Source organism: Octopus bimaculoides, chromosome 4 (genome assembly GCF_001194135.2).
Source record: "Octopus bimaculoides isolate UCB-OBI-ISO-001 chromosome 4, ASM119413v2, whole genome shotgun sequence".
Lineage (NCBI taxonomy): Eukaryota > Metazoa > Mollusca > Cephalopoda > Octopoda > Octopodidae > Octopus > Octopus bimaculoides.
In genome coordinates, this window is record NC_068984.1 from 52,714,864 (window position 1) to 52,736,859 (window position 21,996).

Below are 21,996 nucleotides of genomic sequence, written 5' to 3' on the forward strand. Positions count from 1 at the left end.
TTTGAGTTATTTTGCACACAGAAGGGCAAACCAATGCCGATGAAAACATAACCTCCTTCCTTGGCGGAGGTAATTATAGATGAACAAGAAACTGGAAAGGAAGGAACTTTGGAACATGCATGTAACTTTTATTCAGCTGTACATCATAGAAGAAATTTGGTTTATAGATAAAACAATATGATTCAGTTCCTAACAAGTTCCTCACTGTCGTGGGAAGTGGCGGCTCGTAGATAAAAATTAGTTGGGGTGCTGCTTCAGAAAATTTTTAGCCGTTGTTTTAATATTGTGTAAAAGGAACATGTAAAAAGAAAATTTATGCATAAACTTAATCGGTTCACGTTTTAGCCACTGCCGGGTAGAGTGTTTAATTTGTTCACTGAACACCGCCGCGAATTCCTCCTTTTTGCCCCCCCCCCAATCACACAAAAAGTGGGGGGGGGATGTGCCCTATTTTTCAAATCCTGACAGTAATACTGAAGCTAGAAGCAGGATAATCTAATTCTACACTTTATCATATTCAAGAATATAACACTTTTTTAAGCACAACAAACGCGGAGTCAAAAAGAAACATTACCTTTCACCAGCGCACCGGAGTCGGCACTGCACAAACCACAGTGCTCTCTCTCCCAAGCGTGAAACTTCCTATCTCGGACGTGTGAATATGCGCACAACAGCCAAACACCGCATCGCTGGAACTGTGAAGCGCACAGTTCTATACAAGGATTTTGTATATTTTTCATAAACTATGGGATGGCTGCTAACATTAAGCTTAAGGATTATATAATGTACAAGTATACAGACAGAATTAAAGAAAAAAGGACTCATTATATTGAATGTTATCGAAAATAGCGAGTAGAAATAGGAGGTGCCGCAGTTCCACAATGCCTATACACGAGCCGCCACTGGTTGTGGGTCAAACCCAACATGTAAATGATACTGTTAAACTCTATTAAGACGATGCAAAATTTCATACCTAGACAAGTTAAAAAAAAAACTCATATACACAAATAACGGCAAAGACGAACAAACATGCTCACATACATACACGATTGGAACAGTAAAGTTATGCAAGTTTAATTGAAGTCTAGTCCGTGGTTTTATTTTGTCGTTGACGAGTGAATAAGGGAGACTCTATATGGTCGCTCGCCCGGCTTGAAATAGCATACAAATCTCCCTCAAGTCACCCGCTACTATCTTGAAAAATGGATGCCATATTAGATAGTATAGTCCTTGATATATAACGCCCGAAAAAAGAAACAGGATGGTCATGACAGGAATACCTTAGTCTACCTGATCCATCAAAGCTATCCTAACGCAAAACAACAATGAAATTATCGTTGACAACTAAGGCGTTGCTACATTTTCAAGTTTGACGGGACAAGCCCATAAAAAAGATACCATGACATGTAACAAAATAATTTTAAATTTATTCTATATTTTTACTTTGTATTTGAAATAAAAAATACAGGGAATAACAGCTTTAAAGGAAATACGTCATTGTTAGTTTGTGTTTCAAATCAAAAACAGGATGAAGTTTTTAAGAAGAATGTAATTGCTATTTTATATATAAAATCAAGACAACACGATTTAAAGGCAATACAATACTGGACGAATATGAAAAATGTAAGCAGCAACAACTCGTCTGAATTTAATTCTTCCAAAGTTATCTATTACATGTCTTTAGCCAACTCTTTTCCAGTCCTTTTAGTATATCAACGCCCATTGTAAGACGAAAGGGTCATTCAGTTAGCAAGTGTAGCTGCAGAAAAGCTACCTGGCCGTTTTAAATTAAGAGAGCTGATGCATTATCTATTGCTATTGGGACATAAGTCAGGGTCTGATCAATCGCAGCTGAGTCGTCTGGGCGAGGGTGTCTGATACTGAAAGGCCTGAAACCTCCTGATGACTCCAGGTTACATCACTAATGATGTTCCCAACTTATCTAGATGCATGTGCTTCAGGCGGCTCAAGAATCGTTCCGCAACGGCGCTAAGTTCGAAAAATACGGTACAGTATATACAATTCACATTTATGAGGCTCGAAAGTACAATATGGACAGGTGCTAGTGTTTATTATCAATTTGTACTTTCAAAGGATAGAAACTCTTGTATGATTTCAGTTTGACTGGATACTGTCTGAGTAAAGGGTAAAGACCTCTTTCGGTCATGAATGACTATAGGACTGCACCTAGAAAGTTATCTCACGAGGCACAAGTCCGGGCAAGATTGATTATGGAAGACCGGTAGTCGTCTATGCATACCGGCCTCCCCTCTCCACACCACTGATGTTATTCAAGGGAAAGACAAAGGCCGATACAGCTTGGCACCAGTGACGATGCAACTCATTTCTACAACTGAATGGACTGAAGCAATGTGAAATAAAGTGTCTTGCTCAAGAACACAACACACAACGTGGTCCGGGAATGGAATTCACTACCTCATGAGTGTTTGCCTAACGCTCTAACCACTGAGCTATGTGCCTTGTCTGCTAAAGATTCTAATTTATCACATGATGTTCGTTGTTGAAATGCTTTGAAAGTTACATTCTTAAAATCTTTTAACTGTACTATGTATAACAAAATGTAAAGACACTTAGTGGGATTCAGCTATGAATGGCTTCATCAAATATGTCTTCATCCTCTGTAGTTTCATCATGGGTTCTTTGTAAAACATTCTCTTTAATACAGGGTGTTCGGGCTAAATTTGGCAGTTTGCATAAAAGGAAAAGAAAACACAATATCTCATCCAAAAATAAAGTATCTTATAAAATCAGAAATTATCAACCGGAACCTGGCGTATGCATTTAAAGCTTTGTTCTCAGTTTGAACAGAGGCTCATATTCATTTCCCATGTTTATCATATATTTTCTACGTAACTGAATCAAATGAGAAACTGTTACCAGATCTAGACTAATTTTCTGTAAATATATAGATAAATTGAAAGTTTTGTCTTGTGCATTATTGTACAAAATAAGAACAGTTAAGTATTACTATGTACTGAGATTAATTTACTGCATACCCTTTGCTCTAGTTAGCTGTTTAGAAATACAGTTTTTAATTACTCTATCCAGAATCGTTTGTTGAGCAACTGCTAGAGTTGATAAATTTTGCCAGACTGCCTCTACTGCTGATTTTATCTAACGCTGCTCATCTATCTACCATCACAAGGTTTTCTTCGAATCGAGGCAAAAGAATTAAAAGGTTTGCCTAGTGTTTTTGTTTTTTTTTTCTGATACTATAAGTCAAGGTAAACTGCCAGGAAAAAAAAGAAAAAAAAGACATAGACATTTTCTAAAATTTAAAAAAAAACTTCGTTTAAATATTGGAGATAACTAGATCAATTAAAATTGAATTTGAATTACGTACACAACAGTATATAATGAATTCACTTGGAACGGTTTACTTGATCTCTGACTGGAAATCAGATATGTGCAATATTTTAGTAGTGATTTGTTCCTTGCAAACTACTTTATGAGTAATTGCTTGAAATATCTCAAGGTGCTTTAATTTTGTCCACTCTTTTTTTGTTTTTGCTTTACTGCTTGTTTCAATGTAGTGCTGAAGGCTTTTCCAAAGAATGTAAAGTTAAAAATAAACCTGATCTTCATGAAAGGTTTTTCAGAACCATGTTGTTAGTCAAATTCAGTCATGTTTTTTTCTTTTAGAAAAATAAATTCGTATACGAAATTTGTGTTCTACTCAGAGAATATTCAGTCAAAATATCAGTGTAACATTAGCTTTTTAAAAAATATTAGCTGATATGGATGAATCCCATCTGACCAAAAGCATATATAGATATCTATATTAACAAAAGCGAAATTTTATTTGTCCGCTTGGTTCTCCAGTATTTCAGTCTAAATTTGCTCTACATAGATATATACCTTTTGGGAATCAGGATGACCCCGGGATTGAAAATCTGCCCTTCATTTGCTTCTTGAACATCCTACACTGGGATCTGATTTAAAAGCAGGTAAAACTGGGCTGATTCACGCCATCTTGGTTGGCTATTTTCACATGACGTCAGAGATGAAGGGGAGATAAATGACATCCGCTTTGTTAATTTTACGTCGAGATAAGAACTTTGGGGCAAATTAGCCAACAGTTGGAATTCAATTTGAGACCGGAACAATAGAATAGTTGCATTACAGAAATTAATTCTCATCCTTCCTTAACCTCTGATCAAACACTACCGGGGCATATAGTCGTTATAAACGTATTATAATCATTCTATTTAGCTCTGTTTAGATTTGGGCCGCAGACCTAATTAGCCCTCCGCAAGAGCTAGCTTAAAATCCCGCACAGAGTGTGGCTTTTAAGCTAGTATTAAATATATTGCACTCGGCTCGTATAATGGTATTTCTTCAGAACTAGAGTGAAACAAGCAAGCAATACAGCTAGCAAAACACAAGTGGACAAAATCAAAGAAACCTCCCAAATGGCTAATAATCCTTAGTGAAAGAAAGCAGTTTGCAAGGAAACAAAGCAACACCAAATAAATCCCCACTTGTGACCCATATTCATATTCGTCTATGCTTATATAAATTATTTTATCAACCTGTGGAGTGTTTAGGCTACACATTTTGTTTATAATAACCAATGTCAAAATAAACTTCACTGGACTGAACTGTAAAGAAGAAAGCAAATGTACATTTCGATCTATCACAATATTCTGTCAGGATATGAGAATGGAATTCGGTCAGTATTTTCACTTATTTATTTATTTGTATTTGGTTGTTTGTATTTATTTGTATTTGACAGGCGGCAAGCTGGCGGAATCGTTAGCACGCAGGGCGAAATGCTACCCGGTATTTCGTCTGCCGTTACGTTCTGAGTTCAAATTCCGCTGAGGTCGACTTTGCCTTTCATCCTTTCGGGTCGATAAATAAAGTACCAGTTACGCATTGGGATCGATGTAATCGACTTTATCCCTTTGTTTGTCCCCTCTATGTTTAGCCCCTTGTGGGCAATAAAGAAATAAGAAACGTTAGCACGCCGGGCGAAATGCTTAGCGGTATTTTGTCTGTCTTTACGTTCAGAGTTCAAATTCTGCCATGGTCGACTTTGCCTTTCATCTCTTCGGGGTCGATAAATTAAGTACCAGTTGCGTACTGGTGTTGATCTAATCGAATGGCCTCCTCCCCATAAATTTCGGGCCTTGTGCCTATAGTTGAAAAGAATATTTAAACTTTCTGTATCATTAAAATGTACCACATTAGATATATCGGTTTTTCAGTATGAGCTAATCTAAAGTTATGAATCTACATGCAATGAAAAGTAGCCAGGAGTCAATCTATTTTGTATTACTTAGTTTTTATATTCATTTAACTCCACTTTCTCGATGATGCTTGATTCGTTAGCTTTTTGCACCCTTGATGATGTGGTGACTGTTGAACAAACACAACTTCGGACATAACACAACTGAAGCTAAAGTATTTGGAGAAAGAGCTATGTTAAGCTGCAGACGTGATGGTGATTTCAAAAGATTTCGCTCAGGAGACAAGAATGAGCTACAAAGGAAACTAAATGAAGACCAGGAAAAGGAACTAGTGGGAATTTTTTTCTTTTTTCTTTGAAAAATAGTCTGACAGTTTACAGTAGACGTGATAGTATATCTCATCTCTGTTTCCTGCTATTCGTGAACTATCGGAAAAGTGAAAAACTTGAACAAATGAGTTCCTCACCAGTTTATTGAACATCAGAAATTACAGTACCTAGGGGTGTGTTCAACCACAATAAAAGTAAGCCTTTTTTGCACTATACCCTTATCTATGATGAGAAATGGATATTGTTTGGTGTAGGTAAAGATTACAGTCGAGTTTATTAAACATTTTCCCCGGGTAACTGCTGCGCCCCAAAACGGTTATGAGAACTGTGTGAGGGTCTCCAAAAAGTATAATCCACTATTTCTTTCTGCAACAAGGAAAATTAGTTATTGCAAACTGATATTGTCAGGAAATTGGTTGTAATCATTAAAAAACTGAAATCAAAACAACCAAGACTTGTTAACAAATATAGACCGAATCTCCAGCACAAAACTCGGTAATAAATTATTCCAATCACTATTCGAAAATTGAGATAAGATATAAAATTTTGATGCATTCGCTTTGTTGGCACTCCGTCGCTTACGACGTCGAGGGTTCCAGTTGATCCGATCAACGGAACAGCCTGCTCGTGAAATTAACGTGCAAGTGGCTGAGCACTCCACAGACACGTGTACCCCTAACGTAGTTCTCGGGGATATTCAGCGTGACACAGTGTGACAAGGCTGACCCTTTCAATTACAGGCACAACAGAAACAGGAAGTAAGAGTGAGAGAAAGTTGTGGTGAAAGAGTACAGCAGGGTTCGCCACCATCCCCTGCCGGAGCCTCGTGGAGTTTTAGGTGTTTTCGCTCAATAAACACTCACAACGCCCGGTCTGGGAATCGAAACCGCGATCCTATGACCGCGAGTCCGCTGCCCTAACCACTGGACCATTGCGCCTCCACACGCATTCGCCTTACTCATCTGATATCTCAACAGATTACCACCTTATCACACACTTAGTAGTGCTTAGACATAAAAGATTCGAGAATTAAGAAGGCCTGCATGAGGGATTTGAGACAACCAGTCTCAAAAGACAAAGTGATTTTCTTTACAAAAAGAATATCAGATTTAACATCATATAGTAAAAGACAAGTGAGACATAATGGAGTACATTCTAGATTAAATCAATTTGTTAAGCCCCATTTATGATGTGCTTATTTTTTTCTTTTTAAAACGATTTTTATGTAGTACTTGAAAAACGATATTTCATGTGGTACACCGTACTATGCCAACTCAAACCATTACTAGTTTTTTTCGGATTCAACAATACGAGCAGGGGCCTATGGGTACCACATTCCAAAAGAGGCACAACGTAAACGCCCGTTGACACCACACTAGTTTTTAAAATATCTATCTATAACAATTTCAATAAAATTCACTCTGACAATGGTCATGTAACGCTCTTGACAATGGACAACGCTCTTGACAATGGTCATGAATGGTCATGAATGTTACAACCTCCAAGTTCCTTTCCTCCAAATTCTTGGTCATTATGCCTGTATAAAATAAAAATCAATATTAATATTTTTAAAAATAACAAAACTGAAATTGCCGACTTGTTATTAAACAATTGATTAGTAATGTAAGCATAAGTATTCTATTGTATGAGTCTGATATTGGTTATAGTAGAAAGTAATTTAATGACGTGTACTACTTTTATAAAGAAAAGAAAACATTTTCTGTCACGCTACAGAAAACCACTATAGCTTACCAGAGACTTCTATGCTAGGGTAGAGGCTAGTCGTGGTGGGATGAGGCTATTACTACCCCTCTGCACACTTTTCATAAAAAATAATATTAAAGTAAGGAATAAAAATTTTTACATCAGGTGACAAAACTTGGTTGCATGGATAACGATAGTTGGGCAATAGTGACGTATCTGCAAGTAAAAGAACTGGATGATTAATGGTGCTTAAATACATCATAGTAGCCACCCATATTTGTCGATTGTGGGTGAATGATGAGGAGCTAAAAAAAAGAAAAAAATACTATTATTGTTTCATATTCAATTTGCACAGATAACGAACACTAGTGGGAAGTAAGTAAATAATTAGTCTATTTTATGAATTGTTTGTAAAGGAAATTACTATTTATTTTAGTTAATCAATTAACCCTTTCACATCTGAATTATTTCTTTGTACCGTAAAAATATTTTCATGGTTTAAAATAGCTCATGCAGTGGAATGATAATAAAAGCACAATATTTCAACAGATAATAGTAATTGCTATAAAAGTTATTGTGTTAATTCACTAGACTTAGATTTAATGGAATAAATGCAACAAATATTAGAATCTTTATATTGTGTATATTACGCTACAAAAGATATGGAAGGGTTAAAATTTGATAGATTAATGTGATAAAATAAAGGGTCTTGTAATTAAGTTGTTAAACTACAAAATTTCAAAATTAGTTCTATTCAACAATGACTAACTTTGTTACGAGAGATTTTAATTGTGAAATATCACGAACATTATTTTCAATTAGTGTTGATGACTATACCGATGCATCCAACTTAGAACGATTTAATTAGCGTGTTCTTTGGTTGACAAACGCTTGTTGGTCAATGAGGAACTTCTGCGTTTTTTTAACAGCTTGTTAGACATGGTCTTCAAGAATATTTTCATTTACAATAGACTGCAACCACATTTATCCAAATGAATGCTTGAGAAAAAATCTGGAGTAGTCAAGCATTTGGTAAAACCTCAGCTAAACGTTTTAACACTATATAGTCAAGCATATTCTTTATGTCTGAGTGTGAGGGAAGCTAGAACGCAATGTAAGATACAATTTGACATGATGAGTGACAATAAGGAATTTGTTGATTTTAATCAAATGTTCACCTAAGAGGAAAAAATTATTTGGTGGGCTAAACAAAAGAACTTCAAAAGTCTGAAAGAAAATTGGTGTCTGGTCATATCCTAAGATAGACTATATGTGTTGAGTACGTTCAACAAATTCTGGAAAATTATTCGAATATTAGTACAGCTACAATTAAATACTGATGTTCGATGCCAAAATGGAAACGCCTAATTTCTACTTTGAAATAAATCTCGGGCAATACTTGAACTCGTATACAAAGTCATTGCCAGCAGCTAAAACGTCGACGGAGAATGGCTGAAATTACTAAACAAGTTTTGAACGATATGAGGAATGAAGTTTCGTTTCACATCTTTTGTAATGGCATATTGCGAAAGGTAAGAGTCACCTGTATTTCTAGAGAAGTGAAAGGTAGCGAAAGGTCCTTGAGAAAATTAATGTGAAATTGAAGAAGCTACATTTCTGTCTACACTATATGACTATTGCAAACTTGTATTTTGAAGCTGTAGATACGATATTCTCTTCTCTGGACTTTGATCAGACGAATTACAAGATATATTCAAGAGTGGAGATATTGAGTCTAAAGGCAAACAGCAAAGAGAACAACTCAACAGAAAACACTTTCATTAAGGAAAGATATGCTGATGACATTGACATTAATTCTTTGATAGCTCAAATTTCTGCACTAGAAGTTTCTATGAGAAAGATCGTTACCATTTAAATGATATTGTACACTATCTGAATGAAAAAACAGCTGATGACTGTTATCAGAGATTTTTATAATTTGCTAATTTTTGCTTGGTAATCCTGCAACATATCCCATGGCTGAAAGAACAATTTCTCTAAGCAAAACAATTAAAACTATATTTTCTATCAGGATGATACAAGAGAGATTACATTCTCTTACTATACTTTCGTATCACAAGGAACGTACAGACGGAATATATCTGATTGCAGTTGCTGCGGAATTTGGTTCCCGAAATGAAAATAGCCAAAATAACTGCGGCAGATTCTGACTGGCAGAAAGGGAATAGAGTTGAATAATAAAGTTTTATAATTACAACTGTTTTCTCTTTTAGAATTGCATCCTATAATTGAAATTTTACTATAGATACGTTCCAAGTTTTAATCAACACCTTCCAATCCTTCCAGTCGGGAGAAAATACAGCTTGTGATCGCAGAGAAATCATGTATTTTTGTGTTTCTGTGGTTACGTTCGATATCATTTTATCACATTTTACAATCAAACACGTAAATACGTAAAAAAAAAACATGTTGACCATCTTCACCACCTGTTAACAGGTCAATATAAATGTTTATTACCCAACACCACCTAAAAATACTTGAGTAGTGCGTGTTTACTACGAGCTTATGTCTCAGTGTTTCTAATGTGGGACATGCACCCCACCCTTGTGACGTGGGACTCCAGAATAGAGTGTAAGTAAGAGGTGATAACACCTGCAATAAAGTTGTAATTGGAACATTTTTGAATACACTCACACACACACAAATGTACGCGCACGTGTGTGTGTGTAAAACAAGGAAGAAGATAAGACGTCAGTATAACATAAGTGTGTAAAATAGAATTAAACTAGGTGTCAAAAAAAAAACTGGTTGTTGTTGAGTATATCAATATTATCATTGTAGTAGACTTCTGCTGAAGGGTTTATTTCATCTTGATTAGGTCGTTACCCGGCGGCGTAGCGACGATATACGACTAGTATCGATTATGATTAAGGTAGAAGAATTATCGATTATGATTCAATTAGTAGAAGAAGGCGAGGGTTAAGAGAGAGGTGCTATCCTCCAGTAAATTTGTTGAAAGATGGTGGAATGTGGAAAGGATAATAATTTTAGAAAATCGAAGTTGGAGCTCGGGGGGGAAAAAAGATCGAGAAACACTGCTCTTTCGACATACTAGAAATAGAATCCAAATCTCCTTCAAATCACACCCTACAATCTTTACAAAAAGGACACATTGAACAATGTAACACTTGATGTACAAAATGACGAGATACCATGACTGGAACGCTTTGATCATAAGTACTACAACTACTTAAATCAGTGGTTCTCTTCTCTTTGCAGCACGGCACCTTCTTTCACTGGATGGCGTTTGAAAAATGTATTTACTCGCGTTTTACAAAAAGAGAAAATTTTTTTTCAAATAGAAGTTAATTTTGCTCACAGATTAATTATCCGTGTCCTTATATTCTCCTATCCTACATGCACCACCTTTTACGTATTTGAGTGGACTATTGTCCACTACTTCAATTTGAATGTTTATGGAAATTACTAACGAAGACAAGGATTTATATTAAGAAATTAATAAATCACCAGTCATGACTCTGATCACCAAAGAAAATATTTTGAAAACGTGTTTAAAATATAAACAGTGTACCTGGTTTAAATATTTCAAAGACAAATCACAATTACGGATCTAGTTTAAAACGGGGGCACCAGTTTTCATTAATGTTTTATGTAGTGTTTTTGGTACCGAAAGACTTTCAAACTTCGTATACTTATCTATTTTGTGTTATAGAACAGAAAAAAATTTTTGTATTCGAATTTATTTCATATAAAAAATTGTCTTATTTCGATAATTTCTACTAATCACTGACGTCTATTCAGTTGAAAACAGTTAGCGCTGTAACGGTGTATATCGTATTAATCCCCTAACCCTAACCCTAACTAGACTGTTAACCCTAACCCTAACCCTAACCCTAAAACTAACCCTAACTCTAGAATCCGAACTCTAAAATTGTTACACACATAGATACGCACAGCGTAATTTATTATATAAACAATATATGCGTATAAATTACGATTAAACCGGATGAAATATGTCACAGGGAATAACATTTTTATGACCGCCCAGCAGTAACTATATTCAGCTGAATAGACGTCAGTGATTGGTTGAAATTACAGAAATACGACAACTTTAACATGGAATAACTTGCGAATTCCTTTTTTTTTTTTTTGTTAAGAAGACTAAGAGTAAAAGATGTTTTATATGACACATTCTACCAGTGTCCCAAGTTTCAAAGTGTTTCGTTAGTGTTTCGTTAAGAAAATACTGGTGCCCCCGTTTTAAACTAGATCCACAATTACTGAAAACACCCAGTGTCCCCATATCACCCTTGACATTGCCCCTTCAGAGCTCACAAAGCACCGAAGGGTGCATTAAGTTTAAAAATCAGTGACCTAAATGATAATCTGCTCTACATAAATACCACTTTTATTTAACATCACGATCACTAAAAACACCCAGCATTGCCCCTGGTGAGCAAACAAAGCACCCAGTTTATGAACCAATGACCTAAAAGGTAATCTATTTTACATAAATACCTCTTACATTTAACATCAATCAGATGATAACTTTACAATTTACAGAATGTCTGGTATCGCATTACACAGGCAGGTCTCGCTAGAATATTTATTGTCTGTCATAGGATCAGGTTACACTCATATCTGTGTTTCACTAATGAAGACGTAGAGAACCACGTGTATCAAATCGTACAAGTAATAGCCTGCTGCTTGTGCCTGCTGTAGGGAGCTTCTGAGGCAGTGAAAGAAGCATCACTTGACTGGATATCTATTCACACAAACCATACGTAAACCTTGATGTATGGGATGACGAATACTAGTGTCCATAGTAACAAGAACTTGAAATCTAGTACTTTTCTACTGAATATCTGTATACTTTCTTATAATTTTCAAAAAGAACTGAATCCTAGGTATTTTACTGCAAATCTGCTGAGAAGCGGAGTAATTAGACTGGGTGTTGTATATGCCATTTACGAGAACATTGCGCTAATATGTAATGGAACTTATTTCAACAAGTAATCGAAAGCTAGTCAACAGACTTCGATTCTTTGAGTGTTTTGCTCGTACTTGTACGCTATTTAAACTTTGCTGGTTCATGGGCTAACTCTGCGTGGTTGCTAGGTCTGCTAGAAATTGCAGCCACAGTTACCTCAAATTACACATTGGATGCCAAAGTAAATGCGTGTAATATACTGGACTGGGAAATGGTTAGTCCTAAAAACACAATGCTCGAGTAAAGGATCGAATGGTCATTGTTGGAACGTCTTCAATCTTAGATCTGCACAATCATGACTGAATGGGACTAAACAGCAACATAATACAGGACTCGCCCGCGTTACAGGAGCCATACGTTCCTAAAAATTTTGTCATAACGGAAATCTTGCAATGTGCAATTACTTTTCCCACTGGTTGTCATATTATAAATTGAGAATGCATTTCGCCAGAGAAAAAAACGAGCATCGCAACCGCTTTTATGAATGAAAATTATAATTTCTAAGCAGACACAGTACAATATGGATACATAAAAACATTTGAAGAGAAATACATTAAGGAATCGATAAGAATCGTAATAGTGCAATTGGGCAAAGCGGCAAGCTGGCAGAATCGTTGGCACGTCGGGTAAAGTGCTTAGCGGTATTTCGTCTATCTTTACGTTCTGAGTTCAAATTCCGCCAAGGTCGACTTTGCCTTTCATCCTTTCGGAGTCGATGAAATAAGTACGGGTTGGAAAGTGGAGTCGGTTTAATCGACTTAGCTCCTGCCCCAAACCTCCTTGTGCCAAATTTTGAAACCAATATTGAAATAGGGCACGTTCTTAGCATAAACACGTTGATTATTGAGTGAGGGATTGTGATGAAATAAGAGTTATTGGGAGGATTTATCATCAACATCTAGCTGAGGGGCGAAGAACTTACTCAAAATTTTTTGACGCTTATGATGCAGCATTCCTTTGCATTTTTTTTTATGTGGAGGGGTTCGAAACTGCTGGTGAAACGCTCTATTTGCTGCAAAGAACCGTTAAAGGGTGGACTGGGGGTGCCTTGGATGTTGATGCGCACTGAGGTTGAGGCATCTGTGGTTCCACCTGGATGGTGAACGGGTGTGGTCTCCGGTTGCGAAACAGATGTTTCCCAAGTTCACTAGTTTCGGTGGACGGGAAACCTGGTTCTATCGTAGATCGAAGTTGTGTACATGGTTTACGGAGTGCCGTAAGGCTCTCCTGCTATTCCGTTGCTCGAGTAATGCCAGCGGTAGTGATTCAACCGCATCTTTCTATAGAGGGTTGGTAGAGTCGGAATGTGACGATACCTTAGGGGAAACCATAGGTCTCGATGATAATCAGCTGGCCAGTCTGTTACAACGTACATTCAGGCCGAAGACCCTGGATAACTTTCAGAAGTCTCTGGCTTGGCAGTGTTACCGAGAAGCTTGCCCATTCGAGATGAGCCCACAAGACACGGTTGCCACGGCCCATCGACCATCCAATATGCGAGCAGGATAGGGAAACCGTCCTGCATGCTATTGTTCAGTGCTCGGAGGTGTCGGATGTATGGGCTTATGCTGAACAACTATTGTCGAGTACAAGAAGAGTACAGATGTCATCTGAGTCAATTCTAAAAATTGACCCACCTGTTTCCTTATCGAAAGAAGGTAAGAATTGTTTTCTCGTAGTAGTAGCAATTGCGAAAGAGGTGACATGGAAGACTTGAGTGAAAGGACTGAAGGCAGGTAGCTTCATCTCTGGCCCTTTACTGTTGAATTTTTTTCACTTTTCACCTGAAGAGAAAAATAAGGCTAGAGAGAAGATGCCTGTCGGCGAAAATGTTCGCTGGTCGATGGAGGAATGTAACACGGATGTTGCGAATGAATGTAACCACATGAATACGATCAAGGACTTAACCCAGGTATCAGTGGCGAAACGGGTCTTGCGGGGTCCAAGCTGAACCCGTCTCCCTACCCCATTTGTATTGTCTTATGTTGTTGTCCTATCATCCGATTTTATACTTATTGTAATTTTTAAACGCATTTTATATGTTGCTCTCATTTGTGTGTCTGACCCCAAATCAGATTGTATTGTCTCCTCTATGCTGGCCCCTTGTGGGCAATAAAAAATCAATTAGCTCATTTTTCTCTCCAAATCGACATTACCTGTGCAGGTGAACGGTGTGTTCACACATCAGATGAAATGATCGCAGCGCAACGTGAGGCGAAGCGTTTTACTCAAGAACATAACGCACCGCTCTGTCCAGGAATCGAACCCACAACCTCGCGATCAAAAGTGCAACACTCTAACCACTAGGTTGCGCGCCCTTAAAAGTAACACATACACACGCGAGCATACATATTGTATCAAAAGCAACAATTTATTTGCTCTTATTGTTTATCCCCAAGTCAGGTGTAACCAACCCATCTGCTTATATATCAGAGACTATATTATTCTATGTGTTCTCTGATTAAGACTGTAGGGTATAATGTAAGCCAGATTTTTACTGCTATTTCAAGAAGGTCAAGCGACCGCGTAGAAGCTCCTTTGTTAACTGGTAACAATGTATCTTGTTTCTGTTCTTGCTCTCGTTTAAATCTCATGAAACTAAAAATCACAAATATTCTAGTTATTACAGACATGATCTAGTTTTGCAACAGACGAAATAATTTTACTGTAAAACCCGAGACAAGTCGCCTGCATTTAACTTAACCACATCTTTATACTTTCGTATAGAATTGCTCTGGTAAATTACTTTACTCTATTTTCATATGCTTTCTTTTTCCGGGTGAGAAACTGTTGTAGGGGTGGGATAAGAGGCGTTGCTAAAAACTTTACCTTACTAGCTTTGTCCTGCTTTAAAAGCAGTTTCTTAACAGGTGAAAAGAACATCTGCTGCACTAAAAATAGTGCATGTCTTTGTCAAGTTTTTGAGCAGATGGTTAAAATATTAACAATTATCACTGTGTGCTGATAAACACCAAAACGACCTCCCCTCCATCTTGAAGTGTTATAAAACATACAAAAAGAAAAAAACAGTATTCCAGTGGTATACATTACTTGATGGTATGCCATTGCTGAATAAGTAATACGTTAGTTCATAGGTTGATGAATTTGTATACAAGTACTAGTTGCATTATAATGTATAAATAAACGCACTGGAACAACAGGCGAGCCTCTAGTTGTTTGTCTTAATAAAAGTAACAGGAAAAACTTCTTTAAATCTCATTTTTCTTTTTAAAAAAATTCCTTGGATAATGTAGTCCTAGATATATCTTTAAAAAAAACATGAGATAGTAACGCTTTGAATGTATTTGATCAAAGGCCAGCAAAATGATAGTTCACCTGAGGTTAATCAACTGTAATAATATAATAAATACATAACTATTGTAGCACTTGATGATATAATAGCATATAAGCTGGCTGAAACGTTAGCACGCTGGACGAAATGCTTAGCGGTATTTCGTCTGCCGTTACGTTCTGAGTTCAAATTCCGCCGTGGTCGACTTTGCCTTTCGGGGTCGATAAATTAAGTACCAGTTACGCACTGGGGTCGACCTAACCGACTTAATCCCTTTGTCCTTGTTTGTCCCCTCTATGTTTAGCCCCTTGTGGGCAATAAAGAAAGAATTATATAAATAATCATTACTTCATGATATAAATAATTGCTACTTAAGTGCTACATTATTATATGTATTACTGGCTGAGAAGCCGCCCTATCGAGGGGCTTTTAAGCTAGCTCCTGTGGAGGGCTCTTCATTGGGCCTTGAGCCCCAAAATGACACTTCATGCATTGAGTACATATTAAATTTTATTAGACTTGACCAATATTTTTCAAGCAATGAACAATTTTCATTAAAACAATAATATAATTTGTCGACTTGGAACTTATTGCAAAGCTGCATAACAAATATCTTTTGTCTTCCCATTCGGGGATCAGTACAATTTTGTTTTTCTGTCTAACCTCTTTCTCTCTCTCTCTCTCTCTCTCTCTCTGTCTCTCTCTCTCTCTCTTTCTGTTGATTGTTTTCAACCATCACCAGTACCACCACCATAGCCACCACAACTGCCATACACACCATTTAGACTTCTGACGCCACCACCATCAATACCTTTGACTTCGCCGCCTTCCCCTCCACCATCATCACCACTGTCTTTCACATCGCTTACTATCACCGTTATCCCGTACCGCCTAGGCTAACACCACCACTATCATCACCGTCGGCTCCGCCTCTACAGCTCATACTATTATTATCACCCCCCATTACCATCACAACCGTCTATCTACTACCGCCCTCACAGTCTCTACGCCTACTATAACTCTCACCCCAGTAAGAGGAATAGTAGAAGTGTCATTGAATAGTGAGAGAGTGGGTGAAAGTGTGACACAGAAATTCGTTTTGGCATTTATTATTATAGATATTCTGTGGTTCAAGATTATAAATATATTTATGTAGGGAATAATTACTCAGAGATACTCTTGTTACTGTTTCCAGTCTTCGGACTCCTATGGCATATAAATGACCGAGATCATAGCATTGCCTCTGAACAGGACGCTAGTCCACCGAAGGGTTATTCATTCGCAGCTGAGTGGGATTTTTGTTTGGCTGCACCTGTGGAAATTTTAAAGTTTAGTGAAAATTTTAAAATTTAGTGTATCGATATAATTTTCCACACTGAATGTCTGGGCTAATTCACTTTTTCCCGAAAATTTGAAAAAAAAAGTTAAACGTTTAAATTTTGATAATTTTCACCCCGTGAGAAAACAGGATTTGAAAGCTGTCATTTTGTGCTTGGCTGCATGTAAACAAATGAAATACTGGTGAAATTCTGCTTTAAACACGCCATATAATCCCTCATAGCATTTTTTTTTTTCTGGAATTTTCAGAAAATTTTTGCGAATTTGTATTCTACACACGGGAATTCACACGATTATGTAATCCCCACCCCAAAAAGGAGAAAAGAACAAATTGGGGTGTGATTTATGGCCTATTTAGCTATTATTTCTCCCACTCTTCATATTTCATGTGTTTTAACATTTGATAAGCGAAAAATGACCACATAAATAAGTAGCTTGGTAACAGCTTGGCTTGTTACACTGAAAATAGGCATCTATATGTGTATGACTTTTGATTGGCTAAAATTACCTATAATTTGCAAACTTTAAAAGCTATTAACTCTTTATTTATAGCGAATTTCATACCAATGATTACCATACAAAACTGCATCATTACACCAAATATGAAATCAATTGGAACAAAAATTTAAGAAATTGAAAAGTGGCAGCCAAACAGAAAAGATCTGCAAATTGTTTTGCTCAAGAATACAACGCACTGCCCGGTTTGAAAATCGAAACTACAATAGTGCGATTGTGAGTACAACACTTTAACCACTAGGCCACGCGCATTCACATGACCTAGTGAAAAATAAAAATACAATAATTAAATTCAGTGGCACAGCATGGGTTTTTGTTGCCCTGCGCAGCAGTTGAATTGACCTTCCCCTTCCTTAAAAGTAACATAGCTTCAACATCTGTTTGCTAATAGTCCCAAGAGGCCGCGCTGTGAGGTTCATACGTCCCACACACTCTACGTTATACCACTGGCTGAGTTCATAAGTTTAACTGGAAACTCACTTGTTTTCCCGTGAGGAAGGTGCCTATCAGTAATTTATTCTCTAAACAATTTTATTTTTCTACTCCAACCGGTGTACACTCTTTTGCATTCACTTAGTGATATTTTTATCACTACCTCGCCAAGTGCGGTAAAGTCTATCCTTCGCTAATGAGGTAACAATGGTTTCAAATTTTGACACAAAACCAACAATCTTAGGTGTGGGGCGTAAGTCGATTACATTGACCCTCAGTGTTCAATTCGTATTTATTTTATCGATCCTGAAAAGATGACAGACAAAGTCGACCTCGGCGGTATTTGAACTCAAAATGTAAAGACGGACGAAATGCCATTAAGCATGTTGCCCAGCGTGGCAACAATCTGCCAACTCGCCACCTTCGCTAATGCGGTAATAATAAGACCGAAATCTATTTGAACTTACTTCTTTCACTTGCTAAAATATAATATTAGTTAATGACTAGTATTGTTTTTGTTTACTCATCGCATAATTATTTCTGGTTAGCTTTTTAATGCATTGAATAGGTTAAATATTGTAAGTATAGTACTTTTACATTATTTGAAATTATAATGAGTTATTATTATTCAAGTACTGTGCTATACGCAACAATGACTAAATTATTTATAAAGGCATTTGAGATGTTAAACTATTTCCTTCAATACTGAATCTAGCAGATATATCACAATTAAATGTGAATTTATATAAGTATATGAGTTAAATGTTGTAAAACCACTTTTACTGCACACCAAGTTGATATTTTTAACCAAATGTTCAGTAATATTTAAGTTTAAACATTTTTAAATTAGAATTTTTTTTTTATTTTCATTTCAGTTGGCGTTTTGTTTTCTGAAAACGGGGCAATTTTTTTTTTAATATTCACACACAATATTCAGTTAAGGCATTGTCTAATGTCCTTGATTCTTATTATTACAAGTTCTAGTAATGCAGTCAGATAGCACATATATTTCAGAAAGTTACTGACCGATTCATTAAATGTAAAATAATCTTAAAGCAATAGCTATCTTCAACAGATATGAATAGGAACAAAAAAAAATCTGCTTGGAGATGTCAACTTACATTTAAGCGATTTCAACACGGAATCAGAAGCAGGGAACACACTTTCTCTATCATAACATCACCCCGCTTGTGTTATTTTGTCAACAATTCTACTGATCTTGAAATTCAAATAATTCTCTCACCGAATAGTAGTTATTTATTTCATTTGGGGAACATCCTGAATCCAAGGAAACTGGTGAACGTTCGCATCCGCAATAACGCTAATGGGGCATTCTTTCGCTATGAATATATAAATTGGTCACCAAAAAAAATTGAAAGAGATTAAAAGTGAAGGTATTTAATAATCTGTAATAATCGGCAGTGCAATGAAAGCGGAAGGATCTATACTTTCCGTGAAATTCCTAATACTGAATGTATTTGTAATTTGACGTAATGCGGTAGATTGCCAGAATCGTTAGATTATGGAAATAAATGCCTTGCGGTATTACTTTCGGCTCTTTACGTTCTGAGTTCAAATCTCGCTGAGGTTGACGTTAAAATAAAGTACCAAACAATTACTGGGCGGATGTAATCGTCTGTTTTTTTCCCCCTGTGTTTCTAACCTTGTGCTTATTTCGAAGCAACAACTTTGGTGGAGCGAGTTTTAAAATAATACTCAGTAATTCAATTTGCATATTCTCCCGATTAGCAAAACACATTGGCTGATCCCAATACTTCAGTCAATTATAAATTTAATCCATTGATGCAAGAAATTCAGTTGCACAATAACTATTACGAATCATGCGAACATTTCGTTCGAAGTAATGGCAATCCTTAAATTTAGAACATCACTTTCATTTTTTTCCAAACTATTAATTAACCAAAGTGAAAGTAAGTACTGATGTCGACTGGTTCGAAAAGACGGTACCTCAGCATGACTGCAGCCCAATGGCTGAAACAAGTAAAAGATATACATCAGAACAAGATTTATGCATCGGAATAAAAATTTACAAAATATGTAATTACACGGGGCAAGCCTAGACTCCACCATACACGCCGAAACAGAGAATCTCCGCGTAAATGTTCCAATATTGTATATAGATCGAGGAGGAGACCTGACAGAAACGTTAGCATGCCGGTCGAATTGCTTCGCGGTATAACGGCTCTGTGAATTATTGTGAACACTGTTGTGTTATTTTGTGAAGGCTGTCTCGGTTAATAGTTGTGGTTTTTGTGGAATTATTACGGTTGCATTTCACGTGAGCTGCTGCATTTTCCCCAGCTATGGCAAGTGGTAGTGTCTCCAGTATGGAGAGCTACGCCAAAGCCACTGCGGTGAGGAGTCAGTGCCGCTAGAAACCAAGTTAATCAAGTTGGATATGGAGGAGGTGACCAGAAGCAGGAATTTGATAGAAGTTGAGGGAGACTCATACAAATTGTGTCCCCCAAAAGAGACAAAAGAAAATTCTGAGGACAGTAGTGTATCGTACACAGGCTGTCGAAACCGGTAAAATTGAAATGGTGACGGAAGAGGGAATCGAGGAGTGCCTGGGTGAAATTGTCATTGAAGCCACGTACATCAACAGAGGAAGAAAGTTCGGTACGGTAGAGGTGAGGTTCGCCACTATAGAAGAGGCAACCAAGCATGCGACCAACCTCTTAAGAAGTGAAAAAATAGCATTGCTACCAAGTTATAGAGGAAGAAGAAGTATGAAAATACGTATTCCCAGAGTTACACCATATATTAAACCAGAGTGGTTGGTTGCAACAGTGCTGGCTGCAACCAAGGAGGAGCCGGAATTGGGACCAGTGGTGAAATCAAAAGTGCACAAATGGTGGGGATTTGGACTAGAAATGTGGCTTTTTGCCACATTGGAGGACATAGAAAGAATTCTCTACCAGATAGAAGTGGAGGATGAGAGAACATTAAATGTTGTAGTCGAGGGAAGGAAACCAAATTGTTACATATGCAGGGAAAGAGGTCATATGAAGACCCAAATGCCCCTTATAGGAGTTGCCACAGCAAGAGAAAGCACAAACAGAGGAGGAAAGAATTGTAGACCACACTGAGGAAATAAAAGAGAAAGAAGTGTGAAACAGAGAAAACAAAGGAGAAGAACGAAAATGGAGCTACTAACCCTAAAAAGCGAAGGAAAAATAAGTCAAAGGAACGGTCAACAGAAAACAAAACAGAGATGAAAAAGCCAGAAACTAATAATGTACAAGAAGAGGGGGGGAGAGAACGGATAAAGATGTGAAATACAAGGGGGTTTTGATAAAGTACGAGAATTGCGAGCAGATGGAGAGTAGGGTCGAGAGATTGGGAGAAGTAATAAGAGTGAAAATGCCAGAGAAATGTGCTGAAAGATGCATTTTGATACCTGAGGAAGGCTGCTGGGATCGCGTAGAAGAACTTGGTGAAATTATAATGACGAAACGGATATGGTTGGTGGAGACCCCCCCTAGACTGATTATTTGCAGTTGTTATGGACGGACGTAACAATGATTAATGGAAGAAAAGTAACGCGAGTGTTTGAATTTTTTGAGTTACAAAACCGTTAAAATGTTTACATGATGTTGAACGTAAAAGTGAAAAACTGGATAAATGTAACCACCCGACTTTGGCGATCGAGTGGACATTGCGCCTCATTTTTTTTCATTCTTGCATATTATTTTATTTTAATTACCCCGATTTTATGTTGGCGTTTTGTACTGTCTTTATGTTTTGTGATGTCTTAAACATTCTTTGTATAACCCTTTATGGGTAATAAAGAAATCGGTAGTCCGTCACTGTGGAGTTATTGCTTGAGTTTATGCTGAAATATTTATCGAATTGTTATTTGCCATTGTTATTTGATTTGAATTGTTGTTAGAACTGTTGCCATTGTTAATTTGTTAATTGGGGGGGGGGTCCCATTGTGGGAAACTGGAGAAGATGCAGGAGGGAGGTCTAAGTTATGCGGCTGCAACGAGCAGAAGAGTAGACGGTGCAAGAGTTGGAGGTCCGCGAGATAAAGGTGGAGCCTAGAAGGAAGAAGGAGAGTGAAAAATTAATGGATCTATTTTAAAACGGGGGCCACATTTTTCATTAATGTTTTACGTAGTGTTTTTTGTACGGAAAGACTTTCAAACTTCGTATACTTATCTATTTTGTGTTATA

General features: G+C 37.1%; 2 long non-coding RNA genes across 2 annotated transcripts in view; one reads left to right on the forward strand and one right to left on the reverse strand.

The window, feature by feature from the left end:
• Nucleotides 1-19,092, reverse strand: part of LOC128247583 (uncharacterized) — a 55,656-nt gene extending 36,564 nt beyond the window's left edge. The window contains exon 1 of the long non-coding RNA XR_008263916.1: nt 18,918-19,092. This is a non-coding gene — a long non-coding RNA (uncharacterized LOC128247583). The remainder of the gene's footprint in view (nt 1-18,917) is intronic.
• On the forward strand, nt 17,666-19,946 carry LOC128247582 (uncharacterized). Its single transcript, XR_008263915.1, has 2 exons — nt 17,666-17,863; nt 18,672-19,946. It is a non-coding gene; the product is annotated as an uncharacterized LOC128247582 (long non-coding RNA).
• The last annotated feature ends 2,050 nt before the right edge of the window (nt 19,947-21,996 follow it).